Source organism: Eutrema salsugineum, unplaced genomic scaffold (assembly GCF_000478725.1).
Source record: "Eutrema salsugineum unplaced genomic scaffold, Eutsalg1_0 scaffold_3, whole genome shotgun sequence".
Lineage (NCBI taxonomy): Eukaryota > Viridiplantae > Streptophyta > Magnoliopsida > Brassicales > Brassicaceae > Eutrema > Eutrema salsugineum.
Genome location: NW_006256756.1, coordinates 16,697,122 through 16,719,090, shown reverse-complemented (window position 1 = coordinate 16,719,090; position 21,969 = coordinate 16,697,122). Strand labels below are relative to the sequence as shown.

Genomic DNA, 21,969 nt, shown 5'->3' with positions numbered 1-21,969 from the left:
CTCCCATGTGACCCCCAAAAGCTGAACCATGACACTCTTGCAACACAGGTTGCCTCTCCTCCTCAGCAAGACACCTTCTATACAGCTGATCTTTGTTCAGGACATAGAGGTAGGGCTCATCCCAATGGTATCTCTGGACATCTCTGAAGAACTTCTTCCTGTGGTAAGCATCTAATTCAGGTGGTTGCTCTCCACAAGCAAGAAAGTTCACAATATCAGCAAACCAAGGCATCCTCCTCTCTTGAATGCTCTCTACTTCTTCAAACTCCAAGTAGGAGTGGAACACCATCAGTGATTCCTCAGGGAGGCTGTCATTGAGAGGGACTTCAGAATCAATCCTCAGCCTAGAAAGATGGTCTGCAGCTCCATTTTCTATCCCCTTTTTGTCCTGCACTTCCATATCAAACTCTTGGAGCAGAAGAACCCATCTTAACAGTCTTGGCTTGGCATCTTTCTTGGTCATCAGATACCTGAGGGCTGCATGATCGGTATATACAATGACTTTTGATCCCACCTGGTAGCTTCTGAATTTATCAAAGGCACAGACTATTGCCAGCATTTCCTTCTCAGTAGTAGCATACTTCTCTTGTGCAGAGTCAAGTGTTCTACTGACATAGTAGATGACATGTAGCTTCTTGTCCTTCCTTTGCCCAAGAACTGCTCCAACAGCAAAATCAGATGCATCTGTCATAACCTCAAAAGGAAGGGACCAGTCTGGTGCCTAGACTATTGGTGCACTGACTAATGCATCCTTGATCAACTTGAAGGCCTCTTCACATTCAGCATCAAAGATGACATCCACTTCTTTAGACAACAACCTTGTTAAGGGCCTGGCAATTCTTGAGAAGTCTTTGATAAATCTTCTGTAAGAACCTGCATGCCCAAGGAAACTCCTTATTCCTTTGACTGAAGTCGGAGTCTGCAGATTCACCATCACTTCCACCTTTGCTCTGTCAACCTCAATACCCTTCTCAGATATCTTGTGCCCAAGAACTATTCCTTCCTGCACCATGAAGTGGCATTTATCCCAGTTCAACACCAAGTTATGCTGCTCACATCTCTCCAAGCTGTGACAAATTAGAGAGACAATCCGAGAAGGAGGAGCCATAGACACTAAAATCATCCATGAACACTTCCACCTTCTCTTCAATTATGTCAGAGAAGATATGCATCATGCAACGTTGAAATGTGGCAGGGGCATTACAGAGACCAAAAGGCATTCGCCTGTATGCAAATGTGCCATAAGGGCATGTGAATGTTGTTTTCTCTTGAACCCGGGGATCTATGGGAATTTGGAAGAACCCCGAGTACCCATCGAGAAAACAAAAGAAGGGGTGGTTTGCAAGCCTCTCTAATCGAGAATCAATCATCAGACCACCGAATTATTTACTTCATATTTTTATTGTTTTTGCTTTAGCTTTTAGGGAGAGAGGGATTTGTTCTCTTGAACCCTTGTTCTTTCTTTTTTTAATTTCGGTTTCTATTCTACTTATTAATACTATGCTTTTGATTTCGTTCATTATGTCTGAGTAGTTCTATTGTTGGGATTAAGGGATTTTCGATGGGGGTTTATATGTTCGATGAGGATTCCATGAGCTTTTGAGCCGAATCTTAGAACTTTTTCTTCTGAACTCGTTTTTACTGCATGAGAGTAGCGTCATGAACTACAATCTGATCCAGATGCTTGGTGACACGAAAGTTTTCATCAGGTATCAGATCTAGTTTGGGAGAGCAAAACAAACATAGGAGTGGAAACCTACCTATGGGCGATTTGTGAATTAGGACGAGTCTTAAACATAATGCATCTTTTCTCTTCCAGGGCCAGAATGGAAACCTACTGGTCAGGGTTGAGAGAGATAGTTGTCTATGCTCACGACAGTGGCGTATTCATACGTCTGTGACTCCAGTTCGAAAAGTTTAAGCTAAGATCTTATCAATTTTACTCTCTAGCAATGTTTTGAATCGTTCGTACCCCTGAGAAAACTTCCCTGAACCCCAACGCCTTCTTTCCTATTGATTTACACCGTTTTTATTTCAAGCTTTAGTTCAATATTGTCTTTCCTTTTTAGTAGATTTTCAATTAAGCAATTAGAATATCTGTTTTTCTCATTTTTATTCATTTTCGTTAAGTTTAGTTATTAGGTCATTTAATTCCCGTATTTTCTTTTAAGATTTCGTTTTTACATTTTAAACACACTACCAAACCCCCACAAAACCGTTTGGGTTCTAGACTTCCTTACTTTGTACTTATTTCAAAGGCTTTTTGTAGGAAAAGATCCTCCTTCCCTGTGGATTCGATCCCTAAGTACTACAATCGATCAGCTGTGCACTTGCGGCTATTGATTTCAATTAGGGTAAAACTTGACAACCCTCGACACACACATCACGACACACCATCAGTCACCATCGGCTGCATTGATATGTGCATCAGGGTCTTCACGCTCTTCTCTATCGTGATTCTGGTGGTTTCTTGGAAGAACCTCATCCTCCTCTTCATTCTGTCGAGCATGATCACCTCCTCTGTGATCATTCTCTTCATTTTCTCAATGTTCGGACCCGTCTTGGTCCATATTTAAAGTTCGATTAATAGGATCTCAAGGCTGGTCGTCGTTGGCCATTCGTTGCGTTCGTCTAAGTCTTCGAAGTTCTCTTTCGTGTCTGTCTATCTCATCTAGAATTGGAATATCTCCTGCAGGTCTACGCCTGGTATTCATGCAATTCAGAGAAAAACAAAAGAAGGGAGAGATAGTTCAGCAACACTTTAAGAAATAACTAGAGATCAGGTGTCTAGAACAGAAGTTAAACAAGAAAAATAACAAAAGGCAGCGAAACAAATCCCCGGCAACGGCGCCAAAAACTTGATGTCGTGTCAACTGCGTGAGGGAACAAGTTTTACCCTTAACAAAACATATGAAAGCCGCAAGTGCACAGCTAATGAGTTGTAGTATTTAGGGATCGAATCCACAGAGATTTGTGTGCCTGGTATTCTTTTACGGTTTTTAACTTTATGTCTAGACTAGATTGGTTTTTAAATGTTGGTTGTTTGTCACGAATTAAACTAAAACAAGAGAAAACAAATAAATCTATCCTAAAAAGCAAGTAAAGAAATCGAATGAAAGACTAATACAGCAAGTAAAATATCGAACTAAGGGAATTGAAATGCAGGTTTAAGTAAGCAAATAAAATCGATGGAATTGTAAACTATGGCTAAAAACGCTGAGCTTTTGGGAACTCTAAGGGATCATAATCGGTTTCAACACTAAGGTAGATAGATTGGGATTGACGGATAACGATATATGGGTTCTAGAGCTAGAGTATGGCGGTATGACTACGTCACTGTCGTGATCATAACCAACTGTTTCTCGCAACCCTGACCAGTAGGTTTCTACTCTGGCCCTGGAAGGGAGAGAACGCAAGAGCTGCACAAGACTCGTCAATACTCACGATCTCGCTGCAGGTAGGTTTCCACTCCAGCGGAAAAATCGCCTGTTTCATTCTAGGGCTGATACTTAATGAAAACTTTCGCAACACTAACTATCTAGATCAGATACTAGGTGATCAATCAAGCATACATGCAATAAGAACAAGAATAAACAGAGAACAGGTCGAATTCCAGATCTATAAACCTAGATGTCTTAATCGATTATGAGAGCCCCTTTCAGGAACCCTAAGCCCAACTCGGGATCTACTCAGACATGGCTGAGGTCGACATCATCATTGGTTTTAATAAAAGTAATGAAAAACAGTAGAGAAAAGAGATAAAGAAAGCTTCTCTATTGAAGAACTCGGACTTGAACAATCTTCTACAAAAATCTCATAAAAACGGCTAAAGGAAAAGGGTTTATGTAAAGTATCAAGGGTTCTTTTTTAAAAATGACCTAAATGACATGTATTTATAGTCTTCAATACTCCATGGTCTCTAGGGTTCCGGAATTGAGGCTGAGAATGACTTTGGGCTTCAGATACATGGGCTTTAATTCGGAGCTTGATGGCTGCGGTCGGGAGTGACGTGACCGCGGGGATTGAGTGGTTGGCCGTGGTCGGGAAGCTTCTGACCGCGGGAAATAGGTTGTTGGCCGCGGTCGCATGCTTGGCTGGCCGTCTTCGAGTGGCTCCGGGGCTAATGGAATATCGTGAGATCCAACCGTTGGAATGTCTCCAAACCAAGTGCATTTGAAAGCTGGATGATTCTTCTATACGTTGTCCAATTTTGAGGGTGATCAGACGGTGAGAAGGTCTTCGTCTCTCCATGAGAGTTCTGACGGTCTGCATTTATCCAAAAGAGTCTTTTTGTTCCATTTTGTGCCTCTTTTTCCCAAATTACCTGAAAAGTCTTTTAAAATCCGGAAACATAGAAATCCTTTGAAAACCTTTGAAAATGGAGTAAAAACACCTGTAAAAGATATTAAAGTGATCCATAAAAATGGTCAAAATCCGGTGTTATCACCTGCATCCGGTGTTCCATGTGTCCATGTTGTGAAAACATGTACCGGACCCGAATACAATAATGACAGAGCCTATCGAAGGATTAAGGCCAAACCTTACCTATCCTGAAGGATTTATCAAGATAGGGGGGCGACGGGAACGGGTGCTTAAGAATCGCACCATCCCACAAGTTCAAGTGTTCTAGGAAGACAGAATAGACAAGTGATAAGGTGGGAAGATGAGGAGCGATTCTGAGAAGAGCATCCAGAACACTTCGAGAGTAAGCACGATCAAGCGACAGCGGTTAAGTGCTGAGTCGGGAACGGACCGAGGATTCTGCCGAGAGAATGATATGTCTATATTTTGCATCATTTAAGCTGCATTTTAGAGTCCATATCATGTGTTTTCTCATGTATATTGAGTCTTTAGGCATCAAACTAGGTTTTAGGACTTGCATTAGGTCCCAAAGAGTTTTGCATATTTTCAAGTCTTTATCAGGTTGCTTTGGAGGCTATTTGGAGCTCAAGAGGAGGATCAGGAATGAAAACGGTGAAGAAAAAGGTCAAAAATGGTGAAAACCGCTTGGAGAAATTTCTCGGCGAAAACTCGTACCGGCTGGACCGAAACATCGGCCAAAATCGCTATCGGATGGTCGTTATCGGCTAAAAATTAGTATCGGGTGAAAATTCCATCGGGTGAAGTTTTACGCCGAGGCGAGAAGTTTTATCGGCTAAAAAGCTTACCACGGTACATGATTCTCGGAAATTTTCCTTACCGTGGGAAGCATTTCTCGGCTAAAACCTATTTTCACCCGCGTGCTTCAAAGATCACCAATCCGGGGAACCTTCCAATCCGAATCAGTTGACGGGGTCTTCATCAAAGTTGGAAATAATCAAGCCAAGATCCCAGAACAGTTGGAATCAAACAGTTAGGACCAGTGAGAAGAGAGATATCGCCTTCGGAAGACACGCCTGTCTCGCATGCACCCAAAAGCCGATCAGCTGAGCTTCAAAGATTACGTGGGACGAAGCCCTTCCGATTCGAACCAGTTTACAGGGCCTTCATCAATATTCAAGTTCTATGAATGCGCTTTCCGGAACGCCTGAAGTCACTCAATTCGGAGCGGTGGTTTGGAAGATACCGTCTCCAGAGTATACGTCGGTCTAAAAGCTGTACTTTCCGGTCATTCCAATGAGGTGCAAAGATGAGCAATCCGGGGAGCCTTCCACTTCCCAAGCTCCGATGGTTTCTTCACCAAAGTTTGAGCTGAATGAGTCATCTTGACTATGGAACTGGTTTCAAATCATTTGGAGTTGTGTGCTGAAAGTTATTATTTCCGGAAGACAAGTTGATCGATACGCGCCCAAAGGAGTTGCGGTACGCGCTAAGTGTTTCTACAGACCTCGGCATCGTTACCTCGACATTGCTCAGGCCGAGGCTCACCTTTTGAAAGAATTTTTGGGCTAAACCTCGTACCAACCCCTCGGTATGTTGAGATCAAGGCATGCATGCAAAAGGAGCAAAGATGAAATTGACTAAGTGTTGAACATATACTTTGGTATCAAGACCTCAGCGTTGCATGCCGGACTCTGTTCTCCTGAACCCCTCGACTACCAAGCTCCAAGGCATTACATGGTGAGGTCCCTTGTCACAACTCCAGAATCAAGAACAAGGTGACTTAAGAGAACACACGTGAAGATGGATCGAAGACTAGGGTTTATGCATGTTCTTGACGTGTTCTTCACGAGATCTCCATCTTGATCTTTGCTCACGTGCACCTCTCGGCATCAAGACCTTGGCTTCACTCTCCCACACACCGTGGTGCTCACCCAACAACCCAAGAAGATGGCTCGGTACCCGGTTTGTTCTGGGCTGACCGCAACACTTTCCCTTCACTATAAATAGATTTTAGGACCAGAAATCTAATCATCTTTTATCTTATCATCTTTTAGCTTTAAGAACTTGCCACTTTTATGAAACTTGATTAATCTAATCCGATATCTCGTTTTTACATCAGATTCTTGTTCTTGCTTTATTTCTTTTATTCACCAGCAGTAAACTCCTTATCATGACTAGCTACACGTCTTGCAAAGGACTTAGTGAGCTCGTTATGATCAGTGAGTAGTCGTTCAAGCGGCTTTAGATAGGTAGATTAGGGTGCATTCATGATAGATTAGTGAGTTTAGGGGTCTAGTCTTGCATGTTTCATTCTTTAACTGACGAGATCTCTAAGCTGGATCCAAGCACATCACTTGAGGTTCAGATCTGAGACATATCTCGCATCAAAAGTGTTTGTAAAAATGTCTGAACCACTCGGTTAAGGGTTTAAGAGTCTTTCATCGCGAGAGTGATAGTTTGTTCTCTTAAATGACTTATTGAACTGAATCTTAATGCTGACTGATTCATGCTTCTCAAAAGGGATTTTGGTATGAAAGAGGATCAGTTTAGATGTTTAATACATTCATGAGAAGATTAACATACTTTGAGTTCATGTTAAATGAAACCGCTTGGTAAATCTGATTCATTAACTTACTAGTCTAGCTTAGAAGCACTCGAGTCATGTATCCTGTCTAAAGCCTCTACCTTTATCATATATCATCATCATCCGAATCATTTGTTTATTTACTATTGATCACTTGCATCTTTAGCTAGTTTAAATCTTACCTTCTACTTCATTTTCATGTTTACTTGCTTGTTAAGTAGATTAGCAAAAACCTTTACCTGTTCATCTTGACTTAAGATCACAAGTAACATAGACTAGTGTCTCACACACAAGTTTGGATTGATAACCCCATGTACTACAAGACAAGGGATTGATAACCTCTACAAGAGGGAAAACTCTTAGTTATCAATTGGCGCCGTTGCCAACTTGTGGGAGCATTAGTCTCTTATTTGTTCTTAAGATCAAGACTTTACTTTTTTTTGTTTTACCTACTCTTTTGCAAGTTCTGGCTTTGCTTTCAGGTGCACAAAAACCAGATCTTGCGCTTTCAGGTGCACAAAAACCAGATCTCGCAGCACAGAACCGCCTCTCCCTTACGACAATAACATCAACAGGATTGAAAGGCGAGCTCGCGAGAGAGAACGGCACTTTGAAAGTCTTGGAATGGCAGAACAGCAAAGGATAGAGCAGCAGGCTCAAGATGCCGAGCACCAGCCTCAGGCTAATCAAGCGCATGCAGAAAGAAATGAACAACAAGCCTTCGTTAACCAACAACAGGCTCAAAGAAATGAAAGGCTTGCTCATCAGAATCAACATCAAGCAAATAGAAATGAGAAGCAAGCCCATCATGTTCATCCGCCGCCACGAGCTCAGAGACAACCTCCTCCGATCTTTGTTGGAGAAAACGACCGAGCTAACGCGCACGAATATAGAGCCGGGATTCAGGCACCACCTGTGCAAAACAACAACTTTTAAGTTAAAGCTTCCCTGCTCAATATGGTGCAGAACACCAAGTTTCACGGTCTACCCGGAGAGGACCCTCTTGAGCATCTTGATCAATTTGATCGCGTTTGCGACCTGACAAAGATTAATTGCGTGTCAGAGGATAGCTTCAAGCTGCGCCTGTTCCCATTTAGCCTCGGTGATAAAGCTCACCAGTGGGAAAAGAACCTCCCGAGGGGTTCTATACAAACGTGTGAGCAGTGTAAACTGGCGTTCTTATCCAAGTTCTTCTCCACATCACGCACGGCCAAGCTAAGGAATCAGATCTCAAGTTTCACGCAGCACAACAACGAGAGCTTTAGTGAAGCTTGGGAACGTTTCAGGAGCTATACCAACCAATGCCCACACCACGGCTTCTCGGAGGCATCCCTCCTGAGTACTCTATACGGAGGTGCCCTCCCCAAGATCAGAAACCAACTCGATACAGCCTCAAATGGTAATTTTCTAGGGAAGGAGATCAATGCGGCAATGGAACTAGTGGAGAACCTTGCCATGTCCAATGACACGTATGGTGAAGATTTTGACAGGGCAAACCGTTCAGAGGGATCTAGTGAAGAACAGCGCATGAAGAAAGATATCAGAGAGCTACAGAGCAAGCTTGACAAAGTTCTAATGGCTACACAAAAGCCACTACATTTTGTAGGCGAGTTTGATGAGCAAGGGCCGAGTTTTGATAATGTCAATGAAGATGGTCTAACTCAAGAGGAGCTGAACTACATAGGGAATCAGCAAAGGTATCAGCGGTTTAACAACTACAGCAATAATCCAAACCTCTCTTACCGAAACCCAAATATAGCTAACCCTCAAGACCAAGTGTACCCTGCTCAACAACACCAACAAAGCTATGCTCCAAAAGCTCCATTTCAGAATAGCTTTCAGCCCAAGCAACAATTCAGTGGGCACCAGCAGAGTTACAGTCAGCAAAATCAAACAGCTCAAAGCAACACCTTTAACAGCCAACCGCAGCACCATAAGTTTCCACCAGGGTTCAATCCGCAGCCGATGGGTAATCAGCAACAGAACCAAGGAACGGGTCAGAATCCGATGGGACCTGATGTTTGTGGGATTCTACAGCAACTGTTACAGGGTCAGCAGAGGGTCGAGAACCAAGCTTAAGCTGAACCAAGCTTCGACATCATCAAGAGGACCGGCTTTACCAGGTAAGCCGGAGCCTAACCCCAAGGAATATGTGAACGCCATCACATTGAGGGGATTGTCTTGGGACACAAGGTATCAGAGAAAGGCATAGAGGTGGACAAAGCTAAGATCAAGGTTATGGTGAACCTACAAGCTCCGAACTCCGTAAACGGAATAAGAAGCTTCCTTGGTCACGCAGGGTTCTATAGAAGATTTATCAAAGATTTCTCTAAAATAGCTCGACTCTTGACGATGATATTGCGTAAAGAAGTGGAGTTTATCTTTGATGATCAATGTGAAGAAGCGTTCAAAAGAATCAAGGAAGCATTGATAAGTGCACCGATTGTCCAAGCTCCTGATTGGTCATTACCATTCGAAGTGATGACAGATGCATCTGATTATGCCGTGGGGCTGTCTTGGGGCAAAAGAAAGATAAGAAGCTTCATGTGATCTATTATGCACGCCGCACTTTGGATTCAGCTCAAGAAAAATATGCCACCACCGAGAAAGAAATGCTAGCCATTGTGTTTGCGTTTGATAAATTCAGGAGCTATCTCGTGGGATCAAAGGTCACGGTCTACACGGATCACGCGGCTTTAAGGTATTTGATGACCAAGAAGGATGCTAAGCCGAGGCTTCTTAGATGGGTTTTGTTACTTCAAGAGTTCGATATGGAGGTGCTTGATAAAAAGGGTATTGAGAATGGAGCTGCTGACCATCTCTCAAGGCTGAGGATCGAAGAGCAAGTCCCCATAGATGATGCTTTGCCCGAGGAACATCTCATGCTAGTCCGATCTTACTTAGAAGTAGAGGAAGCCAACACGATCAAGGAAAGAAGCCTCCCATAGTTTGCAGATCTTGTGAACTACTTGTCATGCGGTTTAGAGCCACCAAAGCTAGATTCTTACCAGAGGAAGAAGTTCTTTAGAGATGTGATGAGATACCATTGGGATAAGCCGTATCTATACGTGCTTAACAAGGATCACCTCTATAGACGGTGCTTGGCTGAGGAGGAGATCTATCCGGTGCTACAAGAATGCCACGGTTCATCATACGGTGGTCACTTAGTTGCATTCAAGACGGTCGCCAAGGTTTTACAAAGCGGATTCTGGTGGCCGACCATGTTTAAAGACGCTCAAGATGTGGTTTCAAGGTGTGAAGCCGGTCAAAGGCACGGTAACATATCCAAGAGGAATGAAATGCCTCAGAACCCGATTTTTGAAGAAGAGGTCTTCGACTGTTGGGGGATTGACTTCATGGGTCCCTTTATAAGCTCATACGGGAATCAGTATATACTTGTTGCTGTGGACTACGTGAGCAAGTGGGTTGAAGTGGTTGCATCTCCGACCAATGATTCGAAAGTTGTGGTGAAGCTCTTTAAGAGCATCATTTTCCCAAGGTTCGGAGTCCCAAGGATAGTTATCAGTGATGGGGGAAGCCATTTCATCAATAAGACTCTTGAGAGTCTTTTCAAGAAGCACGGGGTAAGGCACAAGGTGGCCAGCCCTTACCATCCTCAAACGAGCGGCCAAGTGGAGGTCTCAAACCGTCAGATCAAAGCCATTTTAGAGAGAACCGTGAGCTCATCTCGGAAAGATTGGAGCAAGAAACTAGATGATGCTTTGTGGGCTTACAGGACCGCATACAAAACCCCCATTGGAACCTCGCCCTTTAACTTGCTATATGGTAAAAGCTGCCATTTACCGGTTGAGTTGGAGTACAAAGCCTTGTGGCCAGTGAAGCTTCGGAATTTTGATATTAAGACAGCTCAGGAAAAGAGAGTTCTACAGCTTCACGAGCTTGAGGAGATCCGCTTAGACGCCTTTGAGAGCTCTAAAATCTACAAAGAGAGGACCAAGGCGCTCCACGACAAGAAGATACACAAGAGAGAATTCAAAGAAGGGGACCAAGTTCTGTTGTTCAATTCAAGACTTAGGCTGTTCCCTGGAAAGCTAAGGTCTAGGTGGTCTGGTCCGTTTACAGTTCTTGAAGTGAGACCTTATGGGGCCGTTGTTTTAAAAAGAAAAGATGGACAAGGCTTTGTGGTAAACGGTCAGAGGGTAAAGCACTACCTGGCATCAGAAACAAGAGGGGGAGCTACCTCGGTTCCTCTTCTTGAACCCAAAACTGCCTAAAAAGGTAAGTAAAGTCAAACTTAGAGACGTTAAACAAAGTGTTCTTGGGAGACACCCCAAGCTTATCCTTGTAAATACTTCATTTTTCATCTTCTTTTTCTTTTTACTTGAAGCTTTTTGAAGGGTTTGTTAAGTGTTTCAGGTGTTAGACAGTGAATCTTGTGATTAAAGGAAAGGGAAGCTTGAGAAGACACGGCCTGATGACTTAAGAACAGGAGTACTCGTAGCCTCGGTATCGACCCTCGGTATATTCATGCCGTGGTCACCTTTTACCGAGTGAAAGCCTGAGAACCTCGGCTGAACTCCTCGCCTTATGTACATCATGGCCGTGTAGTGGAAGTGAGATCATGAAATGACTTAGTGTGGGGGAGGCCCACGGTGTAAATGCCTCGGTATAGTTATACCGAGGAGCAATGTTCACATGAAACGGTTAAAAACCTCGACTTGAGGCCGCGACCAGTTTACACCAAGGCCGACTCGCCAAAACCCCCAAGCACCAAGTGTTCTTAGTTAAAACAAGTACCCTCGGGATGATACCCTCAGGGTGGAGCATACCGAGGTGCCCGATCACAAGAAAGAACGAAAACAAGAACACTTGGGACACTTAGGTCGAAGAAGAAGGTTTGCTCGGTCCATGGAAAAGACTTGAGGGCCACGAAAATTTACTCGTTAGCATGAGCTCAAATCCCTCGGCTTGGTACCCTCGTGGTGGAACATGTCGAGGCCACTTGTGTTAACACGAGGAAATTCGGTTTAGACTGTACGGCCCACGTCATTTCAATACCACGGTCATTTGGAGGCTTTGCGCAGCATTTTGAATTCAAACGCTCGGTCAAGGCAATTTTTGGCGCGGTCAATGGCTGGATCTGGAACAGAAGGGGGGACCAGTCCCACAACAGTCCAAATGCCAGCTGGAAAAGCGCGCTCCAGCCCATACCTGCCTCCATACCAAGCCAAAACGCAGAGTTTGCCTTCTTCACCCTTTTCTCTGCATTTCACGAACACGACTCTCTCATTTCTCATTAGTTTCATGCGATTCCAAGTGCTCTAGATTCGTTAGGGTGTTGTCTATTCTGCATAAGCATTTCACTGAGCCTGACTCTTGAATCCCCAAAGGTATTTGCATTCTAAAGAACTCATCTTTTTCCATTATTCTTTGCGAGCATTTTTGTTTGTAAATTGTGGAATCAATTCTTTTAGACCATTACAGCCTTTGGGAACAATTTTAGAAATTCCATCAGGATAGACAACACATGAAAAACCGGTTCTTGCACTGAAAATCATTTGTCTTGAGTTTTTAAAATTCATGAGAAATTGCGCTTGGAATCGGCTTTAATGGTGAACTGAGTTTATAAGCTAAACTGTCTAAATATCTCTGCTTCCACTGGTTGTATTGGCTTGTTTGTGAATTACTTTGATGTCTGAGAAGCCATTAAACCTGTCTTGTTAAAGAGAGAGCTCTGTTCTTGCTATCTTTGTGGTGTTTGTACTTCGCGATACACTAGGTTCTCATGTCTTCTTTGAGAGTCTCTTTCGCAGATGACCGAGAAACACACCACTCCAGCCTACGAGACAAGCAAGAACAATGTCCAAAGGAGGACCACCAAGGGGAAAGCTGTCGCCTTGGCACGAGATGGGGGAACAAGCAAGAAAACCTCCACAAGACACGAAGGCGAACCGGCTGCGAAGCGAGCAAGGAACGACGAGCTTGCTCTTGCAACAGCGCCTGAACCAAGGAGGAATGGGAAGCAGGTGGTTTCTGACTCTGATGAGGATGCGGCTAGAGTTCTGGTTCCACAAGGAGATACGAAAGAGCAAGAAGCCTACTGTGGCAAGAGACCAAAGAAAGAACCGAAGACTGAGCCTGAAGGAGAGCATTTCCCAACCACTGAGGAGTACTTGGACCATTTTAACTCTGTGAGAGTGGCTCAAGGCCGGTTCCCCGACATGGATCTGTTGAGAAAGCTTGAGATACTCGACGATGTAACCCTCATCTTCCAAAACATGGGTTTGGCCGAGTTCTTTGAGCTGAGCGACGTTGCTTATGAAGGGATTACACAACAGTTCCTTGCCACGTTGGAGGTCATCATATACCCCAAGAGAGATCTCAAGCGCTTACATGGGAAAGGATTCGGCCATATAGAGTTTGATATGGATGGAGTGCACTACAAAGTCAGTTTCAAGGAGCTTGATGATATATTCGGTTTTGTGAGGAACGGGAGCTCCCTTGATAAATTTGTGTACCCGAAGGAGGAGTTAGCTGCTTTGTGGGAAACTATTGCTTTTGGACCCTACTTGGGAGGCAAGAGCAAGACGAGCTGCATCAGGAACCCCGCGATCAGATACGCTAACTGAGTTCTAGCCTCCATGTTCTTCTCAGCCTATAATCCTGGGGTTATTACTTAGCCGAGATTGAAATGTTGGGACTCTGTTTGAATCCACTCGTCACTCAGATGAAAAACAAGAAGGAGTTCCAAGGACCAATACATGTACCTTCTCTAGGCGCATTCTTTACGATCCAAATGCTCACCTACTGTCACAATGTGTGGTGTGATCGGAAGAAGAAAGGCACAAGGAGGCTTCAGAACGGTTGGTTTGTGACTAAAATCTTGAGAGCCAAAGGGTTTGTGTTCCCTGAATCACCGTCAACGCCGAGCCTCATTGATGAGCAATACTTAAGCAAAAGCGGTTTCTTCGGAGGCAAGTCAGGGAACAAGTGGGTTTACAACTTCACGCTGATGCACAGAGACGGAACGCAGGTTCTCTTGCCTAACCGAGGCCTCACCATGTTAGATAAGCAATGTAATGTCTCCTTCTATGTGCTTAAAGACCAGTTGTACAACCCTCTTTTCGATCCGCCAATGCGCAAGGCACCAAGGTGGACCAAGCAGCGTCTAGTAAGCCTCCAAATGAACATGGAACGGCCAGGTGTGAGAATGAGGAACCTAAACCCTATGAGAGAAGAATAGGGACTGGCCGTTACCATTTTGATCCATACGTGTGGGGAGAACCTGAATACCACACCAAGAAGCTGTACTCGAGAGTTAACACCCTCCAAAAGTGGTTGTAAGTGGCAAGACAAGACCATTCATGCGTTGGTAGACTGTGTAAGGCAGCTAAAGAAGAAGGTCAAGAAGCTCACAGCACCATCTTCACCTGATAAGAACTCGGCGACCTCAACAGCACCGGTTGCACAAGAAGAGGTTGGAGAAAGCTCGAACGCGAGGAACCCGGAGTTTCCACCAGGCAAAGAGGACTGGATCGATCCTGCCACGGCATTCCTACCTGAACCCTCTGAGAGCAGCCTACCTCGACAGTCCACACCCTCATGCTTAACATCAAATCCCTCGCACTACTTGGGATCAGACCTCAGCGACTGAGGTATCGACTTCAAACCCTTGTAAATATGCATCTTGTATATACCATCTTGCATTTGTCTAGTTTTTCTTTTTACTTCTCTCACACGCTTTTATAACACAAGGGACTGTGTTATTTAAGTGTGGGAGAGGAGCTTTGTGTTTTCTGATCTTGTTTTCTTTGTTCTTATTTGACTTTTTGCATTCTTGAGTCTCATCTAGCTTAGTGCATATGAAAAACCTGAAAAATTCACAAAAAATGCTCATTCTAGTTGCATCTCGCATTTTAAGATCGAGTCTAGTTGCATCATGTAGGATTGCATCAATGCAAGGAGCAATGATAGGTTCTTCCTAGAGAGTAAAATCGCTTGAGAACTTGAACTAAATATGCTTGTGAAACCCATTTTGTGCTTGCAAAGTCTGAAACGATTTGAATCTGAGAAACAAGTTTGAATTGAACTCAACTCTGATTAAGTGAGAACCTTGAACTTGACATCTAATTATCATGTTTATGCATATCATTGTCAATTCATGGTTACCACATACATATTTGAGCTTTCTTATCCCTTTTTATCACTCTTGCTAGCTCAAATAGCTGATCTCTCATCTTGAGACAGTTCCATGCCTTTAGCCTAACCTTTCTTTGAAGCCTAAACACCCTTCTTGTGTGCATAATCTGTGAGGCCTTGTTTCTAGTAGACTTGTTAAAAAGTGTTGGGTTTAGAGCGACAAAGATAGCGCTGCATGTAGACATTGGTCCATCATCAAGGGCCAGTCTAGGCTAGGGTGAAAGTGAAAGCATCAGTTTTGAGTGAGCGAGCTGAAAAGAAAAGAATTTGAGAGATAAAAGTGGAAAGAACCGGATAGGATAGGGGAATGAATGCTAAAATGAAAGAAAGCGAGTCTATGCTAAAAAGAAAAGCTCATGTGTTAAAATAAAAAGAGCCTCATGGAAAAGAAAAGAAAAGATTCAAAAGAGGCATGTCTTAAGAAGAGCTTGTGTGTTAAAGAAAAGAAACTCGCTAAGTTGTTAAAGGAAGCATTCCCCTATGAGATGAAATGAGGAGAGTAACGAGAGCTCATTGAGAGTCAAAGGCAAAATGCCATTTGGGGGTGAGTAGACTAGGGAGAAAGTCTTGTGAGGTTCGATGCCGAGTGTGAAAAGCATTTTGGGTGTAGGGTAGATGCAGTTCTATCTTTGTATGCATCCGTTGCTTTTTACCCTTAGCATTTTACTAAAGTCTACTAATTTTTGAGTGACCCCTTGCATGGAGTACCAGTTACTTGATTGAGATCATTTTTATCTCAAAACACAGTCCCGAGACGAATGAATTCATCTTGATTTGCAGGAACATGATCCACCGGTTACAAGCTTAACAAATGTGAAAGAGTTGAGAGAGAAGAGAACTTGTGGAGATTCCTTGTTTTAGATGATATATATATGAGTACGGCTCTGCATTGCATATTTGAGCATGAACTTGAGTTCTCATTGTGATCACTTCTCTCTAAAAAGGAAATATGAGCTCCCATTGCATTACAACCTCTTTCTCTCATCTGTTCTTTTTGCTTGAGGACAAGCAAAGGACAAGTGTGAGGGAGTTGATATGTCTATATTTTGCATCATTTAAGCTGCATTTTAGAGTCCATATCATGTGTTTTCTCATGTATATTGAGTCTTTAGGCATCAAACTAGGTTTTAGGACTTGCATTAGGTCCCAAAGAGTTGCATATTTTGAAGTCTTTATCAGGTGCTTTGGAGGCTATTTGGAGCTCAAGAGGAGGATCAGGAATGAAAACGGTGAAGAAAAAGGTCAAAAATGGTGAAAACCGCTTGGAGAAATTTCTCGGCGAAAACTCGTACCGGCTGGACCGAAACATCGGCCAAAATCGCTATCGGGTGGTTGTTATCGGCTAAAAATTAGTATCGGGTGAAAATTCCATCGGGTGAAGTTTTACACCGAGGCAAAAAGTTTTATCGGCTAAAAAGCTTACCGCGGTACATGATTCTCGGACATTTCCCTTACCGCGGGAAGCATTTCTCGGCTAAAACCTATTTTCACCCGCGTGCTTCAAAGATCACCAATCCGGGGAACCTTCCAGTCCGAATCAGCTGACGGGGTCTTCATAAAAGTTGGAAATAATCAAGCCAAGATCCCAGAGCAGTTGAAATCACGCAATTCGGACCAGTGAGAAGAGAGATATCGCCTCCGGAAGATACGCCTGTCTCACATGCACCCGAAAGCCAATCAGTTGAGCTTCAAAGATTACGTGGGACGAAGCCCTTCCGATTCGAACCAGTTTACAGGGCCTTCATCAATATTCAAGTTCTATGAATGCTATTTCCGGAACGCCTGAAGTCGCTCAATTCAGAGCGGTGGTTTGGAAGATACCGTCTCCGGAGTATACGTCGGTCTAAAAGCTGTACTTTCCGGTCATTCCAATGCGGTGCAAAGATGAGCAATCCGGGGAGCCTTCCACTTCCCAAGCTCCGATGGTTTCTTCACCAAAGTTTGAGCTGAATAAGTCATCTTGACTATGGAACTGGTTTCAAAGCATTTGGAGTCGTGTGCTGAAAGTTATTGTTTCCGGAAGACAAGTTGATCGATACGCGCCCAAAGGAGTTGCGGTACGCGCTAAGTGTTTTTACAGACCTCGGCATCGTTACCTCGACATTGCTCAGGCCGAGGCTCACCTTTTGAAAGAATATTTGGGCTAAACCTCGTACCAATCCCTCGGTATGTTGAGATCAAGGCATGCATGCAAAAGGAGCAAAGATGAAATTGACTAAGTGTTGAACATATACCTTGGTATCAAGACCTCAGCGTTGCATGCCGGACTCTGTTCTCCTGAACCCCTCGACTACCAAGCTCCACGGCATTACATGGCGAGGTCCCTTGTCACAACTCCAGAATCAAGAACAAGGTGACTTAAGAGAACACACGTGAAGATGGATCAAAGACTAGGGTTTATGCATGTTCTTGACGTGTTCTTCACGAGATCTCCATCTTGATCTTTGCTCACGTGCACCTCTCGGCATCAAGACCTCGGCTTCACTTTCCCACACACCGTGGTGCTCACCCAACAACCCAAGAAGATGGCTCGGTACCCGGTTTGTTCCGGGCTGACCCACAACACTTTCCCTTCACTATAAATAGATTTTAGGACCAGAAACCTAATCATCTTTTATCTTATCATCTTGTATCTTTAAGAACTTGACTCTTTTGTGAAACTTGATTAATCTAATCCGATATCTCGTTTTTACATCAGAATCTTGTTCTTGCTTTATTTATTTTATTCTCCAGCATTAAACTCCTTATCATGACTAGCTCTAACCGACGAGATCTTTAAGCTGGATCCAAGCACATCACTTGAGGTTCAGATCTGAGACATATCTCGCATCAAAAGTGTTTGTAGAAATGTCTGAACCACTCGGTTAAGGGCTTAAGTGTCTTTCATCGCGAGAGTGATAGTTTGTTCTCTTAAATGACTTATTGAACTGAATCTTAATGCTGACTGATTCATGCTTCTCTAAAGGGATTTTGGTATGAAAGAGGATCAGTTTAGATGTTTAATACTTTCATGAGAAGATTAATATACTTTGAGTTCATGTTAAATGAAACCGCTTGGTAAATCTGATTCATTAACTTACTAGTCTAGCTTAAAGGCACCCGAGTCATGTATCCTGTCTAAAGCCTCTGCCTTTATCATATATCATCATCATCCGAATCATTTGCTTATTTACTATTGATCACTTGCATCTTCAGCTAGTTTAAATCTCATCTTCTGCTTCATTTTCATGTTTACTTGCTTGTTAAGTAGATTAGCAAGAACAGATCAAAGCCTAATGCTAAACAATCCACAATTTGGCAACGGCGCTAATTGATAGACAAGAGTTTTTAGGCTCTGAGGGCTATCAATCCCATTGTCAAAGTAGTATAAGGGGTGTCAATCCAAGGATGTGGAAGCTAGACACTAAGGTATGTGATCTATTTCTTAATTCAAGTAAACAAGTGAGGTTTTGATTAGACTAATGACTACTAAAGACTTAAACAAGATTAATGACTAAGAAAATGATCAAAACAAGTAGCAAATGACAAATGAGATGGATATGAAATGATGGAAGCATGAGATTCTAGACATGATAGTTGGCTAGGGTGCTTTGGTGCTAAACTAAGAATGCTAATGACAATAATGAAACATGATTCAAAGATTTAGGATTCTAATCAAGCCTTAATCTTTCCCAAGCATCGAGACACAAATCAAGCCATTTCACATACCCAATCATCATTGGAGATCAAACAAGAAGACAACATTAAACATCAATCCTACGTGATCATTTATGCAAATAACAACCATCATCATGGCATTATAGTTCTTTCAGGAATTTCATCAAACACTTGTGGTGCATGAAATTTTCAGATTCTAGATCTCAAGTGATGTGCAAAGATCTAGCATAGAGATCAGCTATTTAGAGAGATGAAAGCATGAATCTAGCCCTAAGCACTCTTAATCTAACACTTTAGCACCCTAACCTACACATCTAGAACCTCATTAAGCAAACTACTCACTAATCATACTAATCTCTCTTAAACCTTTGCAAGTAGAGTAGATTGGCATGATTAATGATGGGAAATGGAGATAGAGATGGTAGATGATGATGGATTGCAGTTCTAAACACAAAGATCCTTGATCTCTCTTGATTAAAACTCACAAAGAGATAGAATATGAGGATGCAGATGATAGATAATGATGGATTGCAACTTTAAACACTAAGTACTCTCTTGATTCAAACCCAGAAAATGAAGATCTCTCTTACAAAGTTTTGGTCTTTTCCAAAAGAGGCAAGGAAACAAAGAGAATAAAGCTTAGTCTGCTGGATAATGATTAAAACATATATAGAGGTAGGGTTTCTTGATGGGCCAACCTAGAATAAACTAGGTATTGGCCCCAAAAGGCCCATAAACACGTCTTGGTTCGAGAATATATCGACCTGATTTTGCTCGGTGCAGGACCTCGATATTTCTTCGGCTTTCTGAAGCTGGTTACACCGAGACACTACACCGGCAATCCTTTGGCTTTTTAGCTTCTAAAATCCGGCCAAAACCGTCAAGGTTCCAAGGTAATATCGATCAGATTTTGGTCGGTGTTTCTTCTCGGTATGAATGTAAATTGCCTGCACAAATTCCTTCATAACTCTCTACTCACTGGTCTGAACCTTGATCTTCCAACTCCACGAACCAGATGACGTCCTTAGCTCCAAGTTTGGTGAAGGACGCAACCCCATGTGACGTCGGCAAAGCCCCTGTCTCGTCGGTTCTTTGAGGCGAATCCTGTAAGTCATATCGGGCCGCGAGACATGTGTTCCTTCCGATGGCGATATCTCCCAGTTCAAGGCTCCAAATCGTCTGATTCCAAGTGTTCCGGAACCTGGATGCATTCCTATTGATTCGTGATGAAGACACCGGAGGTTGAATCGCAGTGCAAGTCCTTCGTCTCACGCGATCAAAGTAGGGGTCTCGTCGGCACAAAACCATCTGCCCGAGTTGCTGTACACAGGTGAGGGTTCCTCCATGATCCCAGCTCCAAGTTGCTCCCAAAAGTCTCCAAGTTACCTGAGAATACTCCAAAAATGCAGGACACTCTAGGACCTAATGCAATTCTTAAAGAAAGCTAGAACCAAAGACAAACTCTAATAAAACTAGCTAAATGTATGCATGAGACTCAATATTTGGACAAAAATGCAATCCTAAACATGACAAATATGAGTATATCACTCAACTTGAAGCTATCCTCACTCACTCTATTCATCTTTGTTAAGCCACAAACTCTATCAAAGTTGTTAATATGATCCAATGGGTCTTTTAATGCTAAGCCATAGAATCTGTTTGATTGCACCATATTGATCAAGCCATACTTGATTTCGAAATTTTTGTCAGGGGTATGAGCTTGAATTCCATGTCTCTGACCCTGTGCATTGGCCTCATTACCTGTTCCAACCACTTGTCTATGACGTGGTGGTGGAGCCTGCTGCTGAGACTGGTGGTTTCCATTACCACCATGAACCTGTTGCCCTTGATCTATTCCCAATCTCTCAATGTGCACAGCTCTTTGTCTTTCTATTCTTGCTTGACTTTTGGTGTGCATGCACCTTCAAGAAAGACAGAACTTGAAAGGAGATCAGTAAAACAAAAGGTAAAACTGAGTTGATCTCAAGAAGATCCAAATTTCTAATGCTAGAATATTTCTCCAATTGGCAATGGCGCCAAATTGATAGTAGGTTTTTGCCTACTATGTTCAATTAACCTTTTGTGTTGTAGCACTTGAGGGTCAATCCAAATGGAGAGTTCTAAGCACCAAAACTATATGAATTTAGTCTCAATCCAAGTCTGAATGGTGAATGATTTGTAACAAAGTGATCTAAAACATATACCAAACAAGCAATAATGATAAACTAGATAAACAAGTAAACAAAGCAAGCAAGTGAACTAAACAGACTCAAATTCAAATAAGATAAAGCTAAACCTCTAGATGTGATAATTGATTAGGGTGCATTAAATACTAGTTCATGATGCTAAGCAAACAATGACACACTTGCAATTATTTAGTCTAGATCTCTAATGTAAACTAATCCTTTCTCAAGGTATTAATCCCTATGATAACTACCTACTCAATATTAGTGAAAAACCAATTATCAAGAATGATAATCAATATCTAAAATGACCAAACATCCTCTTAAACATCAGATTAATGAGCTAAGAAAGGATGAATCTTATACAGAGAGATATAACTAGCATCACAAAATCTCTATTTCCAATCAACTTAGAATTCTAAACAAAAAAAAAATGCTAAGTAAAATCCGGACCGAAATTTGACTAAGTGTTAGTTAAAAAGTAAAATCCGGGTTAGGGTGTTACAAAAAACTCTTTGCTGCCCGTCAAAAGTGTGTTTCGGTGCTGCACAAGTTCTTTTTCTGGGTTATATAGTTTCTCGAAGGGACTTCAAGTCGACCCCAGCAAAGTTGAGCCCATACGATCATGGCCAATTCCTAAGAACATAACAGATGTTAGCAGCTTCCATGGATTAGCCTCATTCTATTGCAGTTTTGTCCAGCACTTCAGCAGCATTACGGCCCCTTTAACAGATTTCATGAAGGTAACATCTTTCGTTTGTACTGAAGCAGCAATCCAGGCTTTCGAATTAATTAAGGAAAAGCTCGCTTCGGCACAAATATTAGCATTACCTGACTATTCCTATGGTTTTGAACTACACTGTGATGCCTGTAAGATGGGTATTGGTGCTGTTCTGAGCCAGCAAGGACGTCCGGTGGCGTTTTGCAGCGAAAAGATAGGAGGCTCACGAGCTCAATATAGTACATATGATGTTGAATTCTACGCCATTGTCCAAGCTATTAAACATTGGAGGCATTATCTTGTTCATCAAGAATTTATTATTTATACAGACCATGATGCTC

The 21,969-nt window shown here is 42.7% G+C and overlaps 1 non-coding gene across 1 annotated transcript; it reads right to left on the bottom strand.

Annotated features, from left to right (window-relative positions):
* Positions 1-8,119: 8,119 nt before the first annotated feature.
* Positions 8,120-8,226, bottom strand: LOC112085531. Its single transcript, XR_002898835.1, has one exon. It is a non-coding gene; the product is annotated as a small nucleolar RNA R71 (small nucleolar RNA).
* Between the last annotated feature and the right edge of the window lie 13,743 nt (positions 8,227-21,969).